Source organism: Hypanus sabinus, chromosome 28 (assembly GCF_030144855.1).
Source record: "Hypanus sabinus isolate sHypSab1 chromosome 28, sHypSab1.hap1, whole genome shotgun sequence".
In the NCBI taxonomy this organism is placed as follows: domain Eukaryota; kingdom Metazoa; phylum Chordata; class Chondrichthyes; order Myliobatiformes; family Dasyatidae; genus Hypanus; species Hypanus sabinus.
This window is the reverse complement of record NC_082733.1, coordinates 20,567,647-20,595,639: the sequence shown is the minus strand read 5'-3', so window position 1 is coordinate 20,595,639 and position 27,993 is coordinate 20,567,647. Positions and strand designations below refer to the sequence as shown.

General features: G+C 37.1%; 1 long non-coding RNA gene across 1 annotated transcript; it reads left to right on the top strand.

Moving 5' to 3' along the window:
- Positions 1-27,993, top strand: LOC132382472 (uncharacterized). The gene is made up of 3 exons (XR_009508326.1): positions 1-368; positions 24,647-24,819; positions 26,056-27,993. It is a non-coding gene; the product is annotated as an uncharacterized LOC132382472 (long non-coding RNA).

Below are 27,993 nucleotides of genomic sequence, written 5' to 3'. Positions count from 1 at the left end.
TGTGTGTGTGTGTGTATGTTGTGTGTTTTAAAGGTTCCTTTGAACTGCCTTTGTGCTGAGTCGGCGCTGCTTTTTGCCAATGCAAGTCACGGTCATACGAACTTTGTGTTAACCTCTTATGTCGAATGAATCTTTTCATTTGGAAACCCATAAATCTCATTCCGTAGCTCCTTTTGTGCGGCACGCTACGACTTAGTAAACAAGAGTGCGTCGAACAACAACTAAAAACAAAAACAGAAAAAAAGTTGTAACCGATAATAAGTACAACTTAAAAAATGAGATTCCTGTGTAAAGTGCGGAACTGGCTGTTCACAAGAGGAACGTGGAAGCGAACGGAATGGATACGAAGCTCAGCACTCACAACCACAGTAAGCAAGCTATTTTCTAAAAAGCTCCTTCAAGGTTTACACGGAGACGATGATTTATCGTTCTGAAACAGTCATTATTTTGGTGAATTTCAAGTAGTTAGGACCTGCTGTGATTTGAGCCAAGAGGGTGGAAATCGGACGAGGACTGGAAGTGAGAGAGAGAGAAGGATAGAGATAGAGAGATAGAGAGAGAGAGAGAGAGAGAGAGAGAGAGAGAGAGAGAGAGAGAGAGAGAGAGAGAGAGAGAGAGAGAGAGAGAGAGAGAGAGAGAGAGAGAGAGAGAGAGAGAGAGAGAGAGGATAGAGAGGGAAAGAAAGAAAGAAAGAAGAAGAAAGAAAGAAAGAAAGAAAGAAAAGAAAGAAAGAAAGAAAGAGAGAGAAGAGAGAAGGAGGCGGAAAATAAATAAATAAATGGTCATTTTGGAAAGATGCTTTTAAATGAGGAGAACAGCGACACACACACACGGAAAAGAATATTTTAACTGAAGTTTATGTTGAACTGTCAGCAGTTGGGATTGGGGGAAGGGGCCGTGAGCATTGTGCATGCGCGAAGGGAATGAGTGGAGAGAGAGAGGGAGAGAGAAATAGAGAGAGAGAGAGAGAGAGAGAGAGAGAGAGAGAGAGAGAGAGAGAGAGAGAGAGAGAGAGAGAGAGAGAGAGAGACGACACAGACGGGAGAGAGAAAGAAAGTTTAACATTAAATCAGCTGACCTGCAAAAGTCTCCAAATGGAACAAGATCCCATTATACAGTGACTGGTTACATTGGTCATCCCTAGATGTGATGCTTTTTTATGTGTTATGATTGTAAGTGAGTCTTTTTGTGTGGTGGGTTTTAGACTTATTTTAAATCATTTCATTAAGTTTATGGCAGTGACCGTCAGTTCGTTCAGTACGTTTGGAATCCGCCGCACTTTCAGCGGCAAGATGCTCTTTAGATTGTGTGTCGCCCATCCGTTGTGCCGTGCGGTTACTGCATATACCGGTTGTTTGTATTTTCTTTTGCTCTTCCTTTTCCGTCTCTTTCTATGTTCGTTCTGGTTCCTTTCGTCTCCTTCTATTCCAACCTGCGAGCGTTTCATTATTTAAGCTTTCTTTCTGTTGACTCTCCCACCCAACCCCCGCCCTTTGCGAATCTTTCTATCATTCGCCATCATTGCGGGACAGCCTGTGCTTATCACTACCGGTACAGAAGGATCCATTCGTCTTCGAGTGTTCCACTCAGAGTGTTATTAATTGCCACTACAATGCTGGTGATTTTTAACTAATAACAAAGTTGTAAATTAACGCGTTCCTTCAAATATTTCTAATTTGTCAGCACTGATTGATTTGATTTAATACTCCTCTTGTATAAATACGTTGCAACCGGTATCTCTACTGCGGGCCACTAACGCGGATTGGTAGCTTCAATCAAAAACTGAATGACACCGTTGTATTTTTTGTTAGTGCCATTGCCGGCACTATCGTTAAAATAACATTTGCATGACTAAATTTTCCATTATACCTTAATGTTGAACGCCAGTTTGTTCTACATGCCTGTATCTTACGGTAAGTGTACAGTATGGTGTCTACGAAGTGCAGTATGTAGTTGTTTACGTAGATCGTTTGCACAGCACGGGTCTTGACCACACCACGTTCCAATATGTTTATTCTTTAAATAAAACCTAGGTGCAGTATAGCAGTTCTGATGCTTGAATACTGCTTGTACATCACCTGGAAGTCAAAAGAATACTGTTAAACTTCGACCTCTGCTTCTGTGGATACCCCCCCCCCCCACCGCCACCAAGCCATCCCACTCCATCCTCACACCCGCCCCACATCCCCCCCCCCCACACCATCCCACCGCCACCACCCATTTTGGATCAAGCCGGAGAGAGCGAGAGAGATTTGAATCGTCTCAAAGGATGGTTAAAAAGCCTGAAAGAATAGCACGCTCTGATGATGAACTTACGGCCAGCGTTAAGCCTTTAAGCCCTTTGGCGCATTCTGACACTTCTCTATTGGAAAACACTAACTAAGATTTGCAAAGTTCCCTCGCTCTGCGAACATCTTTTGTTTCATTCCATTTTTATTGCATTCTCTAAATTCTAACAATCAAACTTTTTATATAACTCCCAAATGCATCGTATTTTTTCTTCCGCATTACTCGAACGCCATGTAAACTTTAAACTTGGGCAAATCTGGAGACTTATAAAGCAGAAAACAGCAAATGAACATTTTACATATTTCATCGGCGGTCATATTAGGAATATAAATACATGTGTGAGAGACAAACTTTTCACATAAATCGATGTAGAAATTGCATCTACTATGAGGCATAATAAATACATGGTACATATATGCAGGCTATTTATAATACAAATAATTGTGTGCATGTGTGTGTGCGCGCGCGAGCGCGTGTGTGTGTCTGCGTGTCTGTGCGTGTCTGTGTGTGTATGAGGTATTCAATCTGCCGAGTATTGTGACTTTGACTCGTCTTTAAATAGGTTGCATTTGTGTGCATGAAACCTTTGTCTGGGTTTGCGAGCAAAGATTTTTTCAAGCAGAACCCAGCGATAGTTCAGGGTCACTGGCAATTTACTGTCCTATTACTATAAAGCACAGTACCGCCAAGTATTCAAGAAATAGGAAAATTGGAATGCCTGCTAAATACTACCTTGACGTCTTTCTTCTCTTGTAACTGGAGTTCGGTTCATTTGAATGGGAATATTCAGTTACACGAATGGCATACAATACACGTTCACATTTTAAAGAAATATTTCACCACGTCATAAATACAACTTCTTCAGAGTATATTTCAACGTAATTAAACATGGGCATGCTTACAAAAACATGACAGAGAAATCATTTTAATAGCTTTCTGGTGCAATCTCTACACCATCTCTAAAGAACTGAATGCCATATTTCAGCAGTAAAGATCGAGACAAGTTTTCTTGCAAAAAAACATAGCTTTTAAAACGCAGCTGCTCCTAGCCGCACGTATTTTTGAATTACTTAGAAGAGTGCTGATTAGTTTGTGTCATGTGTGTGTGTGTGTCTCTGTGTGTGTGTGTGTGTGTGTGTGTGTGTGTGTGTGTGTGTGTGTGTGTGTGTGTGTGTGTGTGTATGTGTGTATGTGTGTATGTGTTAATATTTCTGTGAATTGTACCGAACTAATGTGAATAGAATCCCTTCATCAGATCCGGGAGAATATCTAAACTTCTAACATCATTAGACAGAAGACAGAATTAAGCGTCATATGGCGATATTGCATGCAGTTAATCCTTGTAGCATCCTTTCAAATTTGGTTATTACATCGGTGGCTAGCAATAATTCATTAACAGAGTGACTCACACATTTTCTATACTGATGACATATTCTTCAACCACATCTGTTTGCTGCCTTCAAATAATATGCGAAGTCTGTAAAACATTTAAAGCAGTCACGCCGAAGTCTTAGTGGATTTATGCTTTGTAGATTATACAGAAATCAATTCTTCAGGAAAGTTTTTGTAAAAAGATACCGAATATTTTTTTGAAAGTGTGACAAACCAGGGGAATGAAGAAGAATATTGTCATCACAGTAGACTCAAAATTAAACTAGTTTCATACTTGTACTGTCTAAGTGAACATGGCATGTTAAGTACCAACTAACAAATAATGCCACCTACTCGACCGAAATATAAGAATAAGAAACCGGCTTTAGATTCAATAAAATGTCGATAATTTGGTCGACTTACTACACCCATTACAAATATTTACAATCGTACTATATCTAATTAGATACCGGGTAATAAAAGGGGGAAAAAAATGAAACTCATAGCCACTACACCCATAGGTTGATTATTTCTAACTAGGATCAGATTTAAATGAAACACGATAGAGTAATATCTAAAATATTTAATCCCCAGTATTATTTATCATTGATTTAGTTTGACACGCTGACTGCAAGGCACCAACAGATTTCATTTTCGGTGATTATATGGATACATTTGTTTTAGCAAAAAAAATACCATGAAATTTTGAAGCAGATGATTTTATTGTATCAATACCCCGGCGTGACTTCCAAGAGATTAAAAAAAATAGCTGCTTTGTGGCAGACTATCAACAGCCGCCATTTCGTGAATGCGGATAAGTGGAACTGTTTATTGCAAGTATCAATAAATAATTTCTACTCGGCAATTTTAAGTATTATGGCTTGGCTTTTGTATAAAATTAAGGAAAATATTTTAATTAGATTCGATTTAAAGTTTTTAGAATGCACCTACCAAACATACAGAAACATCTTCATTTATTGAGGTATTAGATTATTAGGCATGTATGGAGAGATATGGCAGGTTATTTGCTTCGATAGTACTGACCAGCTACCCAAGTGAACCGGCCCATATGGTTGCAACGCAGTCAATGATTCTAGAGATATGTTTAATACCTCAACATTTATTGATCTCTGATGCTATAAGTATTATACTTTTCTTTTGCATTGATTTATTTATTTATGTGTTGATATACATATTGTATGCATATTAGGAATATTGGTCTTCTTTACTGCAGGACCTTTGGACTGATTCTACAAACACAATCCTTTTTTTTCCTGATGCTAACAGGCATATACACCTCTGTGCTTTGTCTCTCGCGTCTGTCTTTCTACCTGCTTTTAATAAGACTCGTGTTTCTTGTAATTTCTGTTTTTTTTTCTTTCTTTCCCCCCTCTCTCTCTCTCTCTCGCTTTCACCCCGAAGATCCGACGATTAAAGCATGCTCAGAGTGAACAGATTAAGTCAGATCTGAGGTTGGAATCCCGGCCTAGCACGTGACTCCGAACAATTGCATTTATTACAATATCAGGACAATCAAACGTAAACCAAGACTTATTAAAGCAGCGAACCTACTGCATTCGATTTGAACTAGAACGAATCAGCAAGATCGAGGAGCTAGTGTAATACACGATGAATATTTCACATTATTACAAGATATTGTTCAATATATTAATAAACTAAAATGCTTGTATATATATTTTAGAGCCCGATACGACGAGACCGTGCTTATTAATAATCCAGAACATATTAAGACTGGGAATAAGAAAGAAAATAGTAACAAATGTGTAATAGCAAGAAGAAATATTAATACAGAAGTTCTACTCCTTGAGCTTCTGGACCTGGAAGGCGAAAAACTGGGTAGTGTCAGGAATATCTTTTATTAACATGTTTTCCGAACTAATCGCAACGATTTGATGTTTATTGAGGTTGAGCCTGTATAAAGGCAGTGCCCCTCGATGAATTTGTGTGATCCAGTTAGTTCAAATTCATTGATTTATTTCATTAAATACTTTATAAATTAGGAAGATCTATCAGGGACATTTTTAGAAAATATTTGAAAGATAAACGCACCCGTTAACAAAAGCATAAAATGCAGAGCAAATCGTATTAATGCAGCAAGAACCATAACCGTTTAGATCAGTATTAAATAAAAGTAGCAGAACAGCAGTTACTTTTGTGATTAATAGTGCCTGAAAAGAGGTCCAGCAAGTAGTCCCGATTTCTTCATATTTACGAATGTTCCCACACTTTCTAACATTTAATATTGAATTCAAATATCTTCTCTGAATAAAATGGTAAGATAAGATTTACAAGTTTTTTTTTTCTCTAAAGCCCCATCATGTTAGATTTAATGACTCCTTAAACTTAATAATGATAATCTTTCATTAAAATTATCTCAAACTTTGAAAAAAATCTTTCGCGGTCAGAATTTAGTTTGATTCCACTATATTAAATATCATCCGAATTGTTAGGAAACTTGATGCACAAAAAGGCTTGTCTTATGTTCTGTATCTGGTACTTTAAAATGACAAATGTCTTGTCAAATGTAGAAAACCTATTCCATCTGGATCTCCGCAATTACTCATTCAGTGAAAAGCGGCTGGAAAGGTCTGACGGTGCGTCACATAAAATAAATTTGTAATGTAATAGCAAAAACGTAGGGATAATTTGCTGCTAATCGTCTTGTAGCATGGTGCCGGAGAGGAAATCAGCTGTATAAAGAGTGAAAGCGGTCTTGAAAAGAAGAGCGAAAAGTTTATAATTAGCATTGAGACATAAAGCATCATATTTTAAAAATCTTTATGTTGGAGTGCTATGTGTTTCTTGTTTTATAGTCCGGAGAGAGTTGGATAAGTGCCTGACCACTGAATTAATAATGGCCAGTTTCTAGGCTGCCTGTTCTTTTGGAGCCGGGTTTTATACTGTAATCATTAGCAGGCCCTCTGGCTACATGTTTTGCATCGGTGTAACACTATGACACAGTTGTAATACAAACTCTTCAGTCTTGCTTTGCATTTGTGGCAGGAAGTTTAACAGCACTAGAATTCAAAGGTACACCAGTAGTTTAAAAGTACCCTTAAAATGTGCAACGTAGCTCAGCAGTCATGTAGAGGAAATGCTGGTATATTTTTCAAATATTTAATCTTAAATTTTCACCGAATAATTGATCGAATACTTGCTTTAATAAGAGTTAGTTGTTAACATATTTATTTACGTTTCTAATACTGGCTTTTATATCATTTATGGCGCTTTATTAATAGAATTAATTGGTATTATATAACTTTACCGTTAACTGTCAAACTACAAACTCTGCTTTTAATATAATCGGCTCAGGATCAGCACGTCAAAAAGGAAGCTGCTGTTGGTGTCTAATAAGAGGTTCAATAATTTAATGAAAAGTTACAAAGGGTAACGATGTTTGTGTCATGTTTGAGAGCCTGTTTGATCTGCTCCCTGCTTTTGGAATGCACATCCCACGGATGACAGCGGGGTGGCGCTAATATCTGTGGTTTCTCTGCTGTACTTTCAAGATGGTGCAATGAAAGCACAAAAGGACCTTACATTACTGAATATGTTTACGATCCATAAAATGTGATCAAATCTCTTTTATATTCCTTGCATCTTCGTAAAATAAAATGGTACCGAATCTATATAATTGTATTTTGCAATCCGAGATCAGAGTAGTAAGGAGCGTTACAGATTAAAAGTTCCCTTTAAAGCAACAGAGCAAATATTTGCGAAGAAGGCGAGATTTTGCACAAAGGGGGTTCCTTAATTTGATCTTGGTTGCGAGTCGTGTTTTTGTTTGTTTGCCGAGTATCTGGCTAACACTGGACTCTGTAAACTTAGTTAGATTTTGATTTTAGCTTTGCTTTGTTTTAAATAAAAGTGAGAGGTTATAGAACGATGATCTATTTATTTATAACTGTACAGGCTATGAGTATAATACCCTGTTATGCATTGTTTCCATTTATAACATAACTACATTTTCTCAGCCAAATAAAAAAAGTATACCAGAAAGACTTGGATGTAACATTGTAATTATATACGAAATTTACATTAGTCAATTGCATTGCTAAATATTTTTCTAATAAAATTATAAAATAACAGCAAAATAAGTATATGAATTAATCCTACCCCTCCCAACTCCACACCGACCCCACCACAAAAGCCATCTTCTTCAATTAAGGGTTTAATCTCGCTGTTGGATCCCTTTGCCAAAGATGGAACGATTTTTATGCTATTGCTTTACATGCTTTATTTCTGAAAATAAACTCTTCCACGGAAAATATAAAGAAAGTTGTGCAAGTGAGTGCTATTAGACCCTATGGCAGCCAAATATAAATACAATTACACCGTTAAACGACCAACATTTACGAAATACGTTAAATATACAGTATTTAGATGAGCTGTAATAGGAAATTAAACCAGATAATAAGAAAAGCCTTTTAGTTTGTGCAGCGTGTATTTGTTCAATTTGATGTATTTTTTTTACTTGATCAATGAAATATTATTAATCATCGATAAATTTAAAACACTACAGCTATCAATATAATTTCTCATATTAAACAGTCGTCTGATTTCACTGTAAGATAGTATTTATTAACACACTAAATAACCTCTGCGAAATATTTTGTGGTGTGATTAAAAAGTTAGCATTTTACATTGCACTCTGATGCCGACAAATGCGAAGTGCTTCGCACCCAATCTCTTTTAAACCTCTGGGTTTTAATGATACCATTTGTTTTAATATTATATCGTATTGTGGTGAATCTTTCGGAGAATCTATTGGAGTTAATACCCAGTCAGGTACTAGGAGGCGCTGGTCCTTGAACAAGGTTATATTCTATAAAGCTCAATTCTTTGTCTGGTGTATGTGGAAGGTAATATCAAATTATAAAATCAAATTTTAGTAAAAGCCCAACCAATATAACTATAATTATAACAACCAGTCTACCCGCCTACCATTTTATTAAATCCTTTTGCTTAAAAATATCAGTGTGTTATTGACAAGAAAGGAACAAAACATTTGCTGAATCGAACGGTCGTTTTTTGAAAATAAAGGAAAGTTTTTTTTTGGTAAAATAAAGTGCAGATCTGGTGTCATTATTGAAGCGAGAGCTCAATATCACCACTTTAATTCTTTTAGTCTGCAGTACAATATAAACTGCAAGTCATTCATTTGTGCACCAGTTTCCTTTAATATAATATGTCGAGAACGCTGTTTGTTTTGTGAAATGTAAAGTGACATTTCGGCATTAAAATCTCTTAAATGTGATAAGTAAAGTAGTACCACGAATTCGTCCAAGGCCCTGATAAGTAAAAGAGGAACAGGCGAAAAGGCTAATCAATGAAACACTGTTTTCTCCACGACGTTAAGGGGAATGATAGATTCTAACTGAAAAGAGGTGATATAGCCGTGATTCAGAACTCAAGCACTATTCTAACTCTTTCAACCGAGTATCAAGCAGAAAACACCGGGTGTAGTTACAATTATATTATGGCATTTCTGATCATTGCTTACTGAAATCGTTTGAGGTAATCAGAAGGCTTTCTTTTTTTAAAACAGCCAAATTCCACGCGCATTAAAATATTTCAAAAACAATGTAACTTGGATCCATAAATGCTGAGTAATTATTTCTGATTAGTAAAATTACAATTTTGGTAAAATTCAATTAAATGCAATACGCTGTTATTTTAAAAGTACTAAATGCACAAATTAACGTGTGAGATTGATCCAAAACGTCTTAACGCACAAAACAACAATGCCTACAGAAATGCGACTTTATCAAATTAAACTTCTATGCGCTGTGTTGAAATAAACAAATTCATGGGACAAGAGCCATTGTCATAAATTAATAATCAATCCGCATGTGATCCTTTATGATCTGCCTTCTGAGCGTAAATTTCATTGAACCTCCGTGATTTTTCTAATTTCCTGTTTCCTTATAATCTTTACAATTGTCAGGTTGTCACTGTCGCTGCATCAATATAATAACGGCCAGAGCAAATCAATTTGTTCTTTACATTTGTTTCTTTTTCAATGCCAGATTCAGGTTATACAACACATTATTGTTTTTTCCAGAATTCAAGAAAATGAAGAAACATGAAGTTAGATTTTTTTTCTCATGTAATTGTGTTTCATTCTAGATAAATTTAGAATATTAGTATTAAAAAACGGTAAAGTGGCAAAATGACCAGAGGAAAGAAAAAATATCATTTAATCGCGGTATTTCATTTATGTATTATAACCCGTTGCTGGCGCTACATTTAAATGAATTATTACTATATCACAGAACAATATTCACGTATATGTATATAATATATAAATATGTATGCCCGTGTTTGCATGTTCAAATGAAGAATGAGTTCGACTAAACATTTTAAAACAATTTGACTTTCTAACACATTAATTGCACTTCTTGCTTATTTGGTATCTTGATAAAGATTCGTTTGCTACTTCAAATTGAATAAAGTCTTTTGAACACAAAATCACAGCTTCTGCTTATTCTTATTTCATTTGAAGTTAATGATGGTTATAAACAAATATTTCTTGAAGATATCTTATGTCATTGGTGCTATTGATACATATTTCAAAATAGCTTTGACGCTGAGGTCAATTGAATATCGACTCAGAAAATAATTTTGTGCATTAATAAGTAAAGCAAAATAAGTTATCGTAGAGATTATGAGATATTTCCCTTACTTTATGGTCAACTAAAGTTAGTTTCACATTAATATCTCTATCAATAATAGGATCATATTATTTAAGAAATGCAGGAAGTTAGCTGGTTATACCCTTGTATTAATATACCATACTATATGCTTATCCTCATCGTATTTGCATAGACAGTTTTCTCATTCATTGCGTTTTTTAAACAATTGTGTGGTAACATATCATTGCAATGTACACGTTAGAATTCCCCAAAATTAAGAGGTGAGTTTGTGGAATATTCAAGAAAACCCACAGAAGAATGTCATAAAAAGTTTCATTAGGGTTAGGGTCATTTTTTATTTGAGGTTTTTTTCTGTTCTAACTGCGAAATTGATATCAGCAAACACATAAGTGTCATTAATAGACATTATTTCTTATTACCAACGGGCAGCTGTAATATAATGGAAAAGCTTTACTTAAAAGAGACTTAAAACGTCTTAAAAGCGTGCAGCTTGAATACGTCAGAATTGTTCAATACATGATGAATTCCTGCAAGGAGCACCTGTTGAACGCCACTATAGACAAGTTCCCCATCTGATTGCCCAGCTACTCGAACTCCATGCGCGGTTTCCGTTCATATGTATGGAATATTTATTCCACTGAGCACGTGAAATCGAATGTAATTATTCTTCTTACTTACTTTCATAGATTACAAATACAAACGTATCCACTAATTGAATACACATTCTTTTAGAAATGACACTGCCTATTATTTTAAAAAGATTAATTTCAAAACAATAAGAAGTTACTTCTTACCAAAATATGAGCGATATCTTTTATACGGACGAATACATATGTACAGTAAACAGAACTAAATATTTAAACCACTTAAGAAAGTATGACGTCCACTAGATTTTATTTTTGTCAGGTTATTATTTTTTTTCCTTTCGAAAAGTCCAAATATATTTTTTGGCCCGTTTAAGTGTCAGTATTGTGCAATATCTGCCATGATGGACACTACAGACACTCTTGGTTTTAGATGAAGTTCGAACCTAATCAAAAATTCACATTGTTATCAGTTCAAAGATTTTTTTCAATGACCCTCCACAGATGGCAATGCCACAGGTGCTTGCGAGGAAAAGTTTCACTTGAAGCAGATATAATAAATCCCATGAAACCAAATTATATTGAAAGTTTGAGTGAATGAGGTATTCTGCCAGGATCTTCTCTAACACACATAGAAAGAAATGAAGCACCTTAATCTGAATTATTTATTCCAACTAGGTCGTGTTGGGAATAAATCGAAAAGTATATGTACAGTACATCTGTAACGAATTTATGGTGGACTCAATGCACTGTCCATTCAGTCTCCTTTCATCTCTTACTCCAACAGGCGTGCCCACAGAGAACTGCAGATACTTTTTTAAAAACTCAAAATCAGAATGACGTGAAGTTGAGATGAAAACAAAAGAGTATATAGAATAATTTTAAAGAAATGAAGCACAACCGTTCCAGCTGTACACGCGGATTTTTATCATACGTGACTGTACACATATCATGCAACATAAAACTGCTGTAATAATAATAACTTCAACGGATGGATAGCAGCCTGCTGTTCTGAATCCGATAAGCATTCTAGAAAATATAGTAAATGAACATCAATTAAGCGCAATTCTTCATCGCTATTTCTCCCATCCATTGTTTGGATAAAAAAGCAAGGAATTGCAAAAATCAAAATAATTGGATTACATCAAGAACTTTATAAAGATTGTTATGCTACTGTTAAAGAAACTAAGACCAATTCATATCAGGAATCAGTGCCCATTGATATATTGCGTTGTGCGTTTCATGGAATTTCCATTACATTTTAAAAACGGGTATTTGCAAGAAATATCCAATTTGACGCGATAACTGTCAAAAGTTTACATCAAAGACACAATATTATTCAGTTACCAGAGAAACTGTCTCCCCAGATAAGAATATCTTAATTACTGCAACACAAAGGTAACGATTGCCAAAAAAAAAATCAGTTTTGAAAAGGGAGCCTTTCGGTCTATTTCTTTGATGGATTTCTATATCGGATCACGATGAAGCTCTCAATCAGGGGACCCTGAAGTTCGTTGAACTCGGTAGCTATAAGTAAATAAGTTGTCAGATTGGAATAATCTCTCTTCTTTGGGTTCTGAGAAAATTTCGGCTTCGCATTCTTAGATTTATCTAAATCTACTTTCTCCCCGAGCCGATAGTGGCGTACTTCGCGTCTTGGACAATAATGTGGCAATTGTTAAAGTTTTGTGACCCATAAAATTTCGGGGTTAGTATTCTGGCTATGGCATGTAATTATGCAAAACACTTTCCATAAAGACTTGCCATTCGATCTAATGACATAGTCTACGGTCCAAACCTCTGTCTGTGTGTATATGTATTCGTTGGGGCGGTGGTGATGGCGAATGGAGATGGGGTGATGGTGTTGGGAGGGGGCGAGAGGTTGTTGGCTACAGGACGGTATGCGTCGGAGTTGAGGGGCAAGAATATTGCTACTTACACCAAAATAATATGCAACCAGAAGCCATCAATATTCCAAAGTTGTAAACTATTGCTATAATGCTAACACCTACATTACCTTTTTTTGAAAGAATATGTGTACCACAACAATCTATTTGAATATGTATCTATGAGCAAGTCTTATTTATTTTGTTTTAATGACAGTTGTTGATAGCCATAAGCGATCAGTGAGTTGCAGGAAACACCCTGACGGGAAATTGACAGGTGCATTATGGAAGGAACCTAACGGTTGGGATTAAATTAGTTGATAAAATAAGCAAAATTTGTAGAACCAATAATCAGAAAATCAAAGGAGGGTTCTGACATTCAACAGAATAAAATCTAAAAATCACTGATTGTTTAATAGAGCTGCATTTCTTTATCAAGGCAATTAATGAGTGCTAACATGTAATATAACCCGACAAGCTGACATGGCCGCAAACAGGGCTTACTCTAACCACCATATAGTCATTGTGTAAACAATAGCAGACAAATAGAACTAAAGGTTTGTGTCGCTACTTGGCTTTTTTTTCCCCGTTTCATCATCTCCACACTTCCTCTGAAGGAATTGTACCGTTTTATTTATCGCAATCTAAAACAATACGAATTACGCCTTTTGTCTGGACTTTTTTTTATTCAGATGCTACTATTGGAAAGGTCAGCAAGTGCCGACAACAGTGAAGGGAAGTTGTTCAAACTTTGAGCGAAGAATATGCATATAGGGGCAGGTGTAAGTGTGTAGGATAATTTGCAGTCATGTGTCTAAACATAGTGAGGCCACGAGAACTGTTTGAAGCTTTTTAACTTAGTACGTAGTGTTTCAAACTGTGGTCTCTCCTACAAACCAGTCTTCCCAGCAAGTGAATTAATCACTTCTTAGTTAACGAGGAAAGATTAACATGGAAACAAATGGATACGTCATTTGCAGATACTCCTGTTCATCTTCATTTCTGACGTCTCCACTAAATCCGTGTGTATTTTGTACAATGATTTTGGTCACACATCTTAGCAATGGAAGCGCACCCTGTGGATGGTTATTTTTTACGTAAATCTACAAGATACATTATAGGGAATGAAATACTGTCAGAAAAAGTGAATGTGAGAGAGAGAGAGAGAGAGGGGGGGAACAGAGAGAGAGAGAGGGGGGGAACAGAGAGAGAGAGAGGTACACAGAGAGAAGAGAGAGAGAGATGGGGAGAGAGAGTGCAAGAGGAACAGAGAGAGAGAGAGAGAGAGAGAGAGAGAGAGAGAGAGAGAGAGAGAGAGAGAGAGAGAGAGAGAGAGAGAGAGAGAGAGAGAGAGAGAGAGAGAGAGGCTGTCTGGGGGTCAGGCAGCCGGAGATTGCTTCTTGAGATCTTTCAAATTTCACACGTTTGAAGGCTTATAGGCTTACTGATTCGCATTTCAAAACAAGATCAGTGGATTCATAATCAGAAAATTGAGGTCTGTAACTGGACTGTATTTTGATGCAGAGAGATGTCTTGTAGGGTGAGTGAATTTGGAAAGCACTGTTCTGACACGTCTCTGATCGTTGGGATGACGGGTCTCTCTGAGAAAAGAGGATATTTCTGACTGTCTTGTTGCGTCTCTATCATCAAAGCACGAGTTAGCGGAAATTGGGAATAAAATTAAGAAGCTGGCCGAAATAAAAGGCACATCAAAGTTTCTTTTTAACCACGTGTTGCTCATAAGAATAGAATTTCTGTAACAGAACTATTTCTCCCGGTTTAAGCACTGAAGAAGGAAGGGAACAAATATTCTGGCAAGCACAACATGACATCTAGTACAGTTCCAAACAAGTCGAACACCAATGGCGATTAAAGAAATATGTTTTGTTTTCAGGTCGTATTCTGTTGAAATTCGATGACGTCATCTGAATGGCACTAATTAGAAATTTTGATATGATTGTAAAATATCCGAATAATTATCTTAGATATTAAAGGCATTGCAATAATATCAGAGCAAAGCGCATTAAATATCAACACAACTTGTATTACCTAAATGTCTGAACACTGTCCTGCCTAATTTTACATATAATCTGTAAAATATATAGACATAATGGTTTACATATTAGTTACCATCAATATATTTCCAATAAAAATGAAAATAAAATCGAAATTAATTAGATTCTTTACACGAATCAACATAAAACTATTGCATTAAATCACGCATTTTCTCTTTATTGTTCATCACAGGACCCATAAACGACCAAATAAAGGTATAACTTTAAAGAATAAATGACATTAGGGACATTAGTTATTTACCCAAACATCACGCTTGTGAAAGGATACCCAGAATATATTTTCTGCCATTGTAATGATTTCAAGATCAAAGTAATTTATTGATCATGTTTTCAAATACGAGGGAAGCGTTTAGTTGACGAATTAAACCAGTTTTGAGCTTATGGAAAGATGAAAATTGAGGTTTATTGTCTAGATCACAAACCAGGTATGTTGGGGGTAAGGTGTATACCAAAGTTTCTTTTTTTTGTGGTATTTTATTAGATATGTAGATTTGATAACAAGGTGAGGATTTTGCGTAAATTTCTTTTCGGCAGATTTATTAGCTGTATCGTTTACATTTTTTTGTAAATAAATAAACTTTAAACAGCTTGGCTAGACATGGAAACTTTGATGAAATAACTTAAAGAAATGTAAATGAAAATGGAAAGATTGGGCACAACGTGTTCTGTAAAAAAAAACCCGCAATAGAACCGTAAAGGTAAAATTGAAAGAGACAATTTAGGATCGATATAAGGGTAAGAAAACTGAACAAATGAAGACGGGATAGTGAAATTAGCGCGCGAAAGGAACGACATCTTAGAAATTATTGAAAACCGCGAACAGTCAAACAACAGAACGAAAAAGTGGAATACGATAAACAAGAATAGAAACTGTAGCGACAAAGAATATATCTAATAAGTAGGAATAAAAGGGAAGGAAACACTTGGCAAAGGAGAGAAAGTGCGAATCTGAGAAAAGTGAGATACAAGGAATAGAGATAAAGGACTGCTCTGATTGATGACCAGGTTTTGTAGCTGACATTACCATTAAATTATTGCCCAGTATCCTAGTTGTGTTGTCTGTGGCAAACCCCTACCACAAGCTGTTTTAATTTTTTTCTAATAGTCTCACGCCTGGCTGCCTTTAGCGGTTCGCTATTAATCAGCAAGAGGCTCACGCTCAGCAAGAAAAGCATTTCCATTGCACGTGTTTGACAGTGTAGGATAGCCTGCACTCAACCATTTATATAACAAAATATTTTTTTAATCATGTATGGCTGATATTCCAGCGAAACTTCTCTGACACAAACACAACTTTGGACTTCAGATAATAAACAGCACGATTATGGTAAAATATTCTGTCTGCCTCACATTTATGTAGAACCATAGCCAATCAAGTCAATGAATCTAAATGTGTATTTTTCAAATGCAAACCCCAGTGATAATAGTTCACTTGAACGCACCTTGAATAGAACCTGTATTAGGCCAGAAAACAGGAACATTATTCGAAAACTTTAGCCTTTTTAATTTTCTACTTAAATATCTGAAAGACTATAGCAATGTTCCCTTTAGCGTATGTGTGTTAGAGACGGGTCACACGATTCAATGGCGCACCTCTTACGGATGCTAAAGTTTATTGATTTAAATTGTATCCTAGTGGGATGGCATTTTCTGAAAAAAAAACAACCAGCTTTTATTTTGTTTGTACCTCCGTATGCGCATCAGATCAACACTGTTGAATTACTCGAAAATGGTCCAGCGGGAGCGAAATTCCCTTTCCAGGTGAATCAGATGGTAACTTTTTTTTCAGTGCTAATTGCATCCCTAAGTGCCCAGAATATGGACTCGGTCTTTTTCTTAAGTGACAACTCTTCTGGGAAGTTTCAACTCTCCGCATAATATGACAGAATAATGTCAGAATTGATCAACAACGTCACTTTTAGTGATTTTCTTCTCTGTATTCTTTGAAGTCAATTAGTGCCATGGGTGAATTAGATACGATTTCCCAAGGAAACAACGTATTAACTTAGGAAAAAAAAACTCTTCGTTAATGCGTTAAAGAATAAAAAAGAAATCCTAAGGACTGTGTTTAGCGATTATATTTCTTCCTATTTTCATGGTGGTTCTTTGATTCGTTTGTTCGTATGTTGCCCTTCCGAAACTTGCAATGCCACTTTCAGATACGTTAAACTCCAATACTGAACCCGTTAACTGTAAATTTTGCATCGATTGGAAAACGGAATATTCCGTTTGTTAGAAACGGAGAGCAATTTGTATTTGTTTATTAGGATTGACATTTGCACTTTTAAACGTTATCAGAACGTGCAACTGGAAAATCAGCAACCCCCCACCCCCCCACAAATCCAACCCGGGCCGTGGATCTGGTGCCGGATTCTTAGAATAGGTAGGAGATTGTTTTTCCCTTTCGACAGGCACATATATGATGGGCCAAATGGCCTTCTTTGTGTCACAACTGCTCTGCACTATGTCGAGAATATGCTTTTGCATTATTTGGTTTCGAAATTGCTGCCTCGGAAGACAGCTCGTGTTCATAATCTCCATCCTTAGGTCGTAATAAATTTCATTTACAGGTAAGCAACTCGTAAAAGACATCTTTTTTTCTTTGATGTTTGTCGGTCTTCTACTTATGTACAGATTTTCGTAAAATTCTCTTGTACTTCTTTCTTCGCTGTAAATGCCTGCAAGAAAATAAGCCTGAAGATAACATGTACGTAACTTGATAACAAATTTGCATTGCCCTTTGAAATCGGTGATGGTTTGTAAGTTCAAAGACACTGCAAAAATGATAATGAAAAAAATATATAAGAAAAATAAACTAAGTAAAATATAATGGGCACATTATTATTAATATGTGGTCAAGCACAGCCAGGAATAAGGGCATGAAAATACAAATTTATTTGCTATTAAATCAACAAAAGAAAGGTCAATACCTCACGGAAATATAAAGCGAGTTTGACAGAGCCCATCCATTCAAAGGTATAATATATGTCCTACCGTTCATTACAAATTTGGTGTATTTGACTGTTTTATACAATTATACTCAAACCAACCACATTAACATTAAACTTTCGCAGAGAATCGTTACATAAAACCAAGAGACATAACATTTATATACATCCACCGTGTCCTGAATAGGGAACTTATTTTTGCTTAGCTTTAAAATTAAACTTATTGTTTGCGGTTTTCCTGTAATTATGGACTTTGTTGGTCAGTTAACAGTCCCTAATTACCCATTCAGTGATAGGCTATGATCGCTTGCTTAATTTTGTTTAGAATTAGCATATTGTTAATGTCTTCTCCAGTGTTGGACATGGCGCACCCAAAGAGAACAGATAATAAAATCCATATAATATTCCACTAGCGTCGTCAGTTGCAGTTCCCGGCGTCCTATTAACGATTAGGATGGACTATAATAACCTCTCGGTTGATGTAACTGGTGGAGTTCCCCTTTTTCAACCCAGAAAATGAAGGGTCATTCTTGGATAAGGCATCAACTTGCCGCTCTCTTTGAGAATATTTGTTCCAAATAATTAACAATGACAAATTATAATATAAACTTACAATTTCGAATTAAGCATGAAAATGTTATTTATGTGACTTGAGGCTATATATGGTCAAGCAAGTTGCCATCTTACCAATGCCAGATGTATGAGTCTCAGCATGAACGTTTCACCTGTCAATAACTGTAACAGTTTCATTAACTAAATTATAGTGGGTTTATGAAATGTTATATATTTATAACTGAGTAAAATCACTTCAGTGCAAGGTCGTAGATAAAAGCACAAACAAACCAATGGTTTTAATGGTAACGCCAACGCATGCCAAAACCAAACATATGAATATTCACTAGTCCCTCAACTTTGATTGAAATGTCAGTGTAGTCAACTGACATCCAACTAAGGCTGGAGCCAGTTTGGGTATTGTTGAGAGTTTGTAAGGTTAAAGACAACGGCGGTCCAATTATAGTTCGCGATAGAATGCCAGCAATAGTCGATGCCATTCAAACACAAATTAAAGCTGTAGAATGACGGGCGTCTTTTCTCCGTATCAAATAACAAGATTTGCCTTGAAAGATATAGAAATGGAAGGATAAAAATTGAAGTGAGATTTCAAAAATGCACGGAAAGAATTATCGAGGGCTTATTTTATTAAAACAACATTTTACTGGAGAATAACCGCCTAAAATACCTATGCAAGCTGAGACATCCGCCCCCCCCACCCCCCCCCCATCCAGGAGGTATTCCGTTATTCTATACGAGATAACAATGTAGAATTGCTAGAGTTGGAAGTGACTAATCTGGTGTACTTGACGAAATTTCAAGATACTATTGACATTACGCACAGGTACGCACATGTAAGTACTCCGGCAGCTAAGAGAGAAATCGCATATGTACAAGTACCATGGTCTGGTTCTTACAATCTCCCTGTACCATCATTTTGATGCACAAGTAGCTTATGCGAACCGAATATCTACCACCTTAGGATAGATACATTTATTCGTGAAAAATACAACAAAGGGCAAATAAATTTCCGAGTCTGATTTGTGCTCCCAGCAATCCATGTGATAAGCAGGTGTAGCTGCCAAATTTGAGTCATACCTAGATCAAAGGACCAGGGATCCAAGCAATTGTATATAACCTTGCCTTTTAGGGAATACATAACTGAGGACAGACTTGTTTACTCATTTGCATTTAAAACTTTGAAAGCTGTGAAGTTTTCAGAAATCCAGGTGACTGACGGGAGAGCTTTCAAATGCAGGATATGTCTTGGTAGAGGAGATATTGCAATCCCTCTGTATACCGGCAGGTTGCTGGAGAGGTTCGCTCATCTTCTGACTCTATACCGTAAGAGCACTTACATTTCCATGGATAATTGTTGAACGGCGGCATCTCTAAGCACTTCACGCGATGAATTACTTCTGGAGTGTTGATATGTATGCAAGTGCTGACGCTTCAATTAACCAGAAAGATAGGCAGAGGGGTGCCTCTGGAATGATGTTGCACGTTCAAAGCAGATTGATATCAATGCTAATTATTATATAGGTTTACGTAAATACTGTAGCAACACTGCCCCTACTCTTCTCAGAATAGGGTCTTTGGAAGTCAATGCACAGTTGCTCTCTAGAATTTTTAATCTGCCGTTTATACCATTGTGAACAGCATTAAGACCCCCCACCAAGGACACCCTGCTCCTTCAATATTGCCTTAATTAATGTGGAAGAAATGTGAATAAATTTCTTTTCTGTATCAGCATTGTACCTCAATAGCCTTACTGAATTATCGGCCCTTCATAAATGGGACGGTGTATTTCAACGCAGGAAGACTACACCTGATGCAAGGTTCCAGTATTTCATCTGTCGCTTGCAAAACCGACCAACTAACCGAACATTTGCGTTATATCACGCGCTCAATAGCTTTTAGACGGTGATGCGGAAAGGGTCTACCCTAAGTTATTGAGGTGATGATTGTACTCTGCTTGATCTAGAGCAGGCACTTCTTATTCATTAACATTGAAATTACCACTGCTTCTTTCGAACGCTGTTAAACTTGACATATCTATTTGATATTTACCAAGTACTGTACAGAAATTTAAACTTGTAAGGCATTTATTGAATTGAAGGTATGACGCAGAGCTAATATCGTCTACGCAAACAATGCTGTTTTATTCCAATGACAGGAAGAAACAATAGACCCAGTTTCCATCAGAAAAAAAGGGCAACTTATACTTTTTTCCCCAGATTGTCGTTTTGCTGTCAACTCCAATAGAATGTTGGCTCATTTGTGAGGCTCTTTCTCTGAATCAGGGATCTCTTCCTTCTCCGGAATTTCAGCACGTACTTGGAGCTCGTGTTGCAATATATAATTGAGGGATGCAATTTTGATGGAAGAACAGTTTTCAAATTAGATCTAAACGGTCTGTCTATTCGGGTAGACGCAAAATATCCTACTTACTAAATGAAGAACGGTAACGACTATCCTCATGACCTCCCAACATTCTGCCCTCAACCAAAGCGAAATAAATGGCAATTTGTTTAATTTGCTGCACAAATTGGGTGGGCAGTTGTCTCTTTAACAACAATGATTACACTTGATCTATTAATAAATTGACCACGAAACACTTTGGAACATACCAAGAACAACAACACAAGTTAAGTACTTATTTTCATAGTTTTATTTGTATTAACATCTCATTGGTGTACATAGATTTAAACAAATGAATATATCCTTCTATCAATTTGCTCCACATTCAAAGCAACAACAGACATCTCCGTTAGCAAGTGCACATGCTATATGATGTTCAGCAGCAGAACTAAAGAATACCTTATATCTGCAATACATCGGACCAGAGTAACTTCAGCTTGAATCGGGACCTAAATGTACAGGTCTAGCACTTCTCATCAGAAATGGCCGGGATATTTTGCATTGCCTTGGAAGGGTTTAGATATTTATGTTTAACAGTATGTACTTGAAGCTCATGTTGCAATATATAATTGAGAGATGCAATTTAGATGGAAGAACAGTTTTCAAATTAGACCTGAACGGTCTGCCAGATGTGAAATATCCTATTTACTAAACGAAGAACACAGCGACTATCCTCATGACCACCCACACGAGGAATGGCCTCATGTGCACAACAATATGCCTTTGGTTTAGTCTCACACCTTGAAACTATTTATTAGTCACAAGTTATCCTCAATGAGCCCATATTAAATTACACATCAAAACTATAACATCCTGAAAATAGTGGGTAGGAAATTGTGAGCTCGTGCAACGTCTGTGCAGATTGAAATGATGTAAATTTTCACACAATTTAATCTTTACAGATCGGAAATGTTCAGTTCTCTCTCTCTCTCTCTCTCTCTCTCTCTCTCTCTCTCTCTCTCTCTCTCTCTCTCTCTCTCTCTCTCTCTCTCTCTCTCTTTCTCCTTTCCAAATGCTACCCGACCTTATGTGTATTCATCTTTTTTTTTTTCAGGTTTATAGTATCCCCATTACGTTTCCTCTGTACCTCTAGGCTGCGGATTTATGGGAAAGTTGTCTTCTGGTTCCTTTATCTGATTTTTGTTTTGGAAAGAGGTTTATTTATTTAATTTCTTCTTATTTTCACTTTTGTTTAAACCTAAAGGAACTGGAAGAAACGAAAAATCTGGGATGGAAATTTCTGCTTGCTAATCTTTAAAGCCAGATTTACGTATATTACAAAAAACAACAATACTGCACTTTATTGAAGTTCCGATGATATGACACTACTCATAATAAATAGTTTTATATATCTCTCTGATAAATACCTATCTATAGGTTATAGACTTGCTTTAATGTTAACTCGCATCCAAAGATACTTCGCATGGGGCTGTGTGTGCGCGCATTTGTATGATGTCGAGATTCTTGTCATCTCCATAAATTATTTATTCGCAAGAAACTCTGCAGATGCTGTGAATTCAGAGTATCACCAACGTTAGAAGAATTCATCAGATCTGACAGCATCTATGGAGAGGAATAAGCAGCCGACGTTTCGGGTCGAGACCCTTCATCAAGACTATCCCGATGAAGTGCCTCGGCTCAGAACATCGATTGCTTTTTTTTTCTCTCTCTAGATGCAACCTGATCTGCTGAGTTCCTCCAGGATTTTGTGTTTGGTACATTATTTATCGATGTCATTTCTATTAATTGTATATTAATTATGATGTTAGGTTGGAGAATTATTACACCCCGCAAAAGTAAAGGTCAACAGGTGTGTAAAGATCGATTCCCACACCACCTGCACCGATATTGCAAAACAGATCCCATTTCAGGAGAAGTGACAGACTGAATCAATCTCCTACTCAGCTACTGACCCTCTGCTCCGTAAAATTTCGAACCTAATCTCCAGGTTAAAAGCTTTGTTGCATCCAAAGAATAAGGGAGAAAATGTGGATTGTAAACATAAGAGATTCCGCAGACGCTGAAAATTCAGAGGAACTCAGCAGGTCAGGTAGCATTTATAGAGAGTAATAAAGACTCGACGATATGAGCCAATAGGGCAAATATTAAGAATATATTTAATGGGTACAAATTAGACAAACTTTAGGACGTATGCTACTAGCCGTCTTGAAGTCGCAACAGGTAGACCATGATACCATAAAAAAAACACGAATCTCGGATTTGGTATTTCTAGAAACAGTGGTCTACACCGCCGTGAAATGTGAAGCTATTTGTTTCGAAATCATGAAATCACGAATATTCGCAAGACACGATGTTCCTGGAAATCAGAAACTTGGGGGCGTTTACTTTCTAATTCGTTTTGTTTTTACACTGAATGTTTAATACCTCCTCCCAGTTTGTTGTTCTAGTGACGTCGGCAATAAAATGTCTATAAAATAGCTGAAAAAGGAACAAAAATTTGTAGAATTAATGTAAATAATTACAAAGGTCTGACCATGTAAAATTCAGCTAAACATGCGAACCTCAATGTTCCATAAAAATAATTATACTGTCATAGAAACAGAATTGTAAGATTCTGAAACTACAAGATTGGTTGTTCAGGATTGATTTTGAGACTTCAGCAATGTCCACAGACTCGAGCACATGAGTAAAATAGAAGTCAGGCATTTCATATTCCAGAGTTAGTGATTTATTGAATCACGATTACAATGACGTCACGATACAAAACAACTATTTCCCACCTGATGAAAACTTTAAAGACCTATTTAAAGTTTAAAGACCGATTTAAACTTTATTTTTCTTTTAATAATATATTTTGCACAGTATACTTTTACCCCTGACATTATCATACCCGCTGATTCAACCATTAATCCACCCATTAGAGTGCTGGCTAGGTGGTATGGTGGGAGAGCATACTTGACGCAGACAGACCAGAACTATGCGCTGTATTAGTTATTCTGATATTTGGTGGTACGAAGTATGCTGTAGCTGGTCAAAACGTTCCGAGGTAGAGGTGAGAGGAATTGCCCCGGGAGTCTGTACCTGATCTTTATGCAATTGCCTGCATATTTTACACCACAGGTGAGAGCTTAATCTGGTGCGATTGCCCCCGTGGCTGCGTACCATGTCACCACACATTTTTTTAAATGGTCTGCATTTAAATCGCAGCCGCTTGCACAAAGTAATGAGGAATGGACCCAAATCTCAACAAGAAGTCAGCAAGGAAGATATTTAGCCAGAAAGGAATTAATAAAATATATAAGAGATTTTCGTTCCATATCAATTAATACTTGCACTGCAGCTCACTTCAATATGCACTCCTCTAAACACAGTCCTGCAAAGTGGAGAAAATCATTTATAGGGTGAGCATAGCAGCACTGTAATGCCGAATAAATAAGCGAAGCTGGAAGATAATATATGCAAAACATGGCAGGAGGATGATTGACAGCTTAGGGGTAATCACCTCTCATTCAATTAAAATATGTACATTTTCACATGATTTGTTTTGCAGTAACTGTCCTTCGTACAAACTTGTCAGATTTTTTTTAAAGGGACAGTATTATGCAATATTTTATTGTTAAGCGGCGGTAGCCTATTCCTGAAGTACATTTAATCGAATAATTCTCCTCCAGTATATTTCCAAATTGACTAGTCTGAAAACAACAAAAAAGGCGATAAACGTTGACGTAAACGCTCCCATATAGAGAGAACTGTTTACGAATAGGTTGGAATACAATAAAAGTCTTGTACTTTTAAGAACATCATCCGTCAGCCTGAAAGTTTATATCTGAATGTCATTGAAACATTGATCATAGACGTTTATTCTTTCATTTGCCTCGTTAGATTTCGATGCTACTGAGAGAGAAGTTCACACCTTGAGTTACTACACCCTTACTTCGTTGGTTAAAGCAGCACTTCTGGAATAAAAGGAGAACTCTTCATCAATGATTGTCCTCGGATGTTCCTACACTTGTTCACAGCAAACGGGAGCAGAACTGACACCAAAAGCGAATTCTGTAAGTTAAGGAGACTGCCAAATCAGACCCCTTACATAAATAACTCTAGGCAATGACAAGGTACACTTCCCAGTTTTGATAAAGAAAGAGTCACCAACCAGCAATCAAACTGGGATAGTTCAAAGAAAATATGGAAGCAAACGAGTTGCAGCCAAATCCAGCCTTGAGGCTGTACTGTTTGCTATGATGCATAAGATTCCAGGAAAGAACATTGAAACTGGTCACTGTAAATGAAAGCACTGTATTTGACATCCATGTCCTTATAACCATTAAAATGTTGATATTTCATAAAAGGAAAAACAGTTTCCAGTTATACAGGTGCGGACATGTATTTCCCACATAGATGGGAAATCTGGAAACATGACTCTTCACTTTTGTCCATAAATAAAGTTCCCCACTCTCCACGTCACCAATAATGGCCTCATGCTCCTCGCGGTTTTTCTCTGGTTTATTTGCTCTCCTAAGGCTGGCAGTATCTTCAACAGTCACCGGGAACATGGAGACAGGCTAAGGCTGTGATCTGAGATCTCTGCCACGACAGAAACCCACAACAATATAAGTCTGTTGGGCATGCTGGCTGGGCTGTCAGTTTTAATTTGTGCATGACCTGTTGGCCGAAAAATGGGATAGAAGTGGCAGAAAGTGGGACTGAAAGCTAGTATTATTGCTTTGACAGCTTCACTCATCTAGAAGTAATGCAAAATGCAATTTATATTTATACTCCCTGACCTCCGCTCCAAAAAGAAAGTATCTAATGAAGGGCCACGGAGGCAGAGGGAGTGCAGACTTAAGTTCAGCTGGAATTTGTCTACATTGTTGTTCTTCAACTGTTTAATTACAGTCGAAATGTAATTCAAACACAGAAGAGAGCAATGGAGCCTGAAGTCTTGCCATTGTCTTTTGGAGGCTTCTGTAGGACAGGAAGGAATACCGAGTCCTAGGGATATTCTGCAGGAAGTCTGTTCAAAATCTTTATTAGATAACTGTACAAGCAACACTCCTGGTGTTTGTTTTTTACCCGGAGACCCAGCCACTGAACTGTGTTGACTTTTCACCGTGGTACCAATAGCCAAACGTTAGATATTCTGGACCAGCGCCAAGCAAAGGCTTGCGCTGACCCCAGAATACGAGCTATAAGCGTCTTTCAGATTTACACACACTGAGTATTGTCCACAGGGTATTGGATTGCTGCAGTCGCATACTTTTCTTTTATTCTTTCTTCCTTTTAATCCACAGACCCGTGGTTCGGCTGGCTTTATAATCCGGTGGCTAGTGTTGATGACATCACACGGTGCCCAGTGCCGGGAACATCCAGTTGCTTGCAACTGTCATTTAATGTTGCGAGCAAATGAAAAATGAATGTGAGACTCACTGGCTCCCAGAAGTGACCTTGGGTATTATTAGAATGACCTCCCATCGGCTTGACCAGAAGACCTTTGATATCTGCATGAAGAAAACATACGAGTGAGATGCTTCGTCTACCAAATGAAAGAACAATAATCATCGGGAATAGCACAAATCTCACGCTAAGCTATAAGCTTAGTGCTATCAACATTAAAATGTGATCAATGCACTCAATTTGCATCTCTTCCCGTTGCTTTGAGAATGTTGTTCTTTATTACGTCATGGGCTCGTTAGTTTCATTTAAAAAGCCATGTATATCTTATGTATCGTCTCTGTCAGTTGGAAGTGAATCCGATGGTCGATAGAGCTTAACTCCTGTCAAAGAGCATTCTATTACAGGTTATGACAGGCTAGAGAGAGACAGGAAGAACTCAAGGAAAACAACAAGCGGAATCCCCCGTTTAGTACTGTCCGTTTAGTAAGCAGTTCAAGCTTTACTGATGATCTAAAAATATAAGTAATCAGAATTCCTTGATGTAATCAGCTTTTCTCCACTCAATCACGCAGTGCATCCTATCCCTAAACAAATTCTAAACACTACCCTGCTTTAATCAGCTCACACACTCGAAGCACGCTCCATGACTAATACGATATCCTCAAAACAAATTAATGAGGACTGATTACGGGAAAGAAGGTTAGCTCCCGGCTCTGTTTTCACCCCCTGCATCGTTCATCTCTCTCCGTCAGTCTTTTCGTCCCTCTTCGTCACATTTCATCCTTTATCTTTCCCCCTCTTTTCCCGATTCCACCTCCCGTCTGCTGGTCTTCTTCAATTGATCCCCACCCCACTCTACACAGTTGTACCCTTCTCCTTCCCTCAGCCAGAATAACTGTGACCTAAACCCATTTAAAGGGGAATGTTACACCTTCGTCACTTTGCTTCTCTTTCAAATGAACGTTCACATCAACTAATAAAAATGAATTTGACGTGTTCCTGTATGTTGTCAACACAGAACTTCCGGTTACATAGTGTACCTGTCCGGTATATTTCCCATAAGCCAATTAGTGCCAGAAACATTCAGCGGATATTCAACTTTATCTACAATCTCTATCAACACTGTCTAGCGGAACAGTCCACGAGATAACGTTTTGATATAGCCTGGTATAATTTCAAAATCAGAACACCCTCCAGTAAAATCTAATTTAATTAAATCCTAAAACTAATCACATGAAAAGGGCGTTGTATACAAATATTTAATATACTGGACGAAAATGCAATACCTTATTCTTCCGTACTTGCAACCCCTCCCAACACTAAGTAAGCTGCCCATTTCATTTCCAAGCAATTGTGAAATTAATAGCAATATTGCCATGCGCATGTATGAACAGAGGAGTACATGAGATGAGCTAAGGTCTTTCCCTCAAACACTACCGTCAAAATGATAAAACGCGTTCATTCCAAACGGACTACTGATACAGCGAGGTTGGGAACTTGCTGCATGGTATGTTATTAGAACGGAGAGAAAGATATTTCAAAGGCTGTCGATATTCCCAATGACCTTTCCATGAAAAAATTGCTACCTAAATTAAAAAGAAAGTATTATTTTGCAGCACAACTTCCATTATTTAAGCTTCACGGAAAATGGCAAAACTAGCAGATCTTCATATTTCAGAAAAAAAAACCGTGTTTACGGCTGAAGGCCATTGTCATTGTAAAATGTATCACCTAATTTCTAAGGGCGATTAACGACTGAACCAAAGGAAGGAACGTAAATTGTTACAAAGTATTTACATTAATCGGAATTAAATGGATGCCACTTTTTTTTTAAA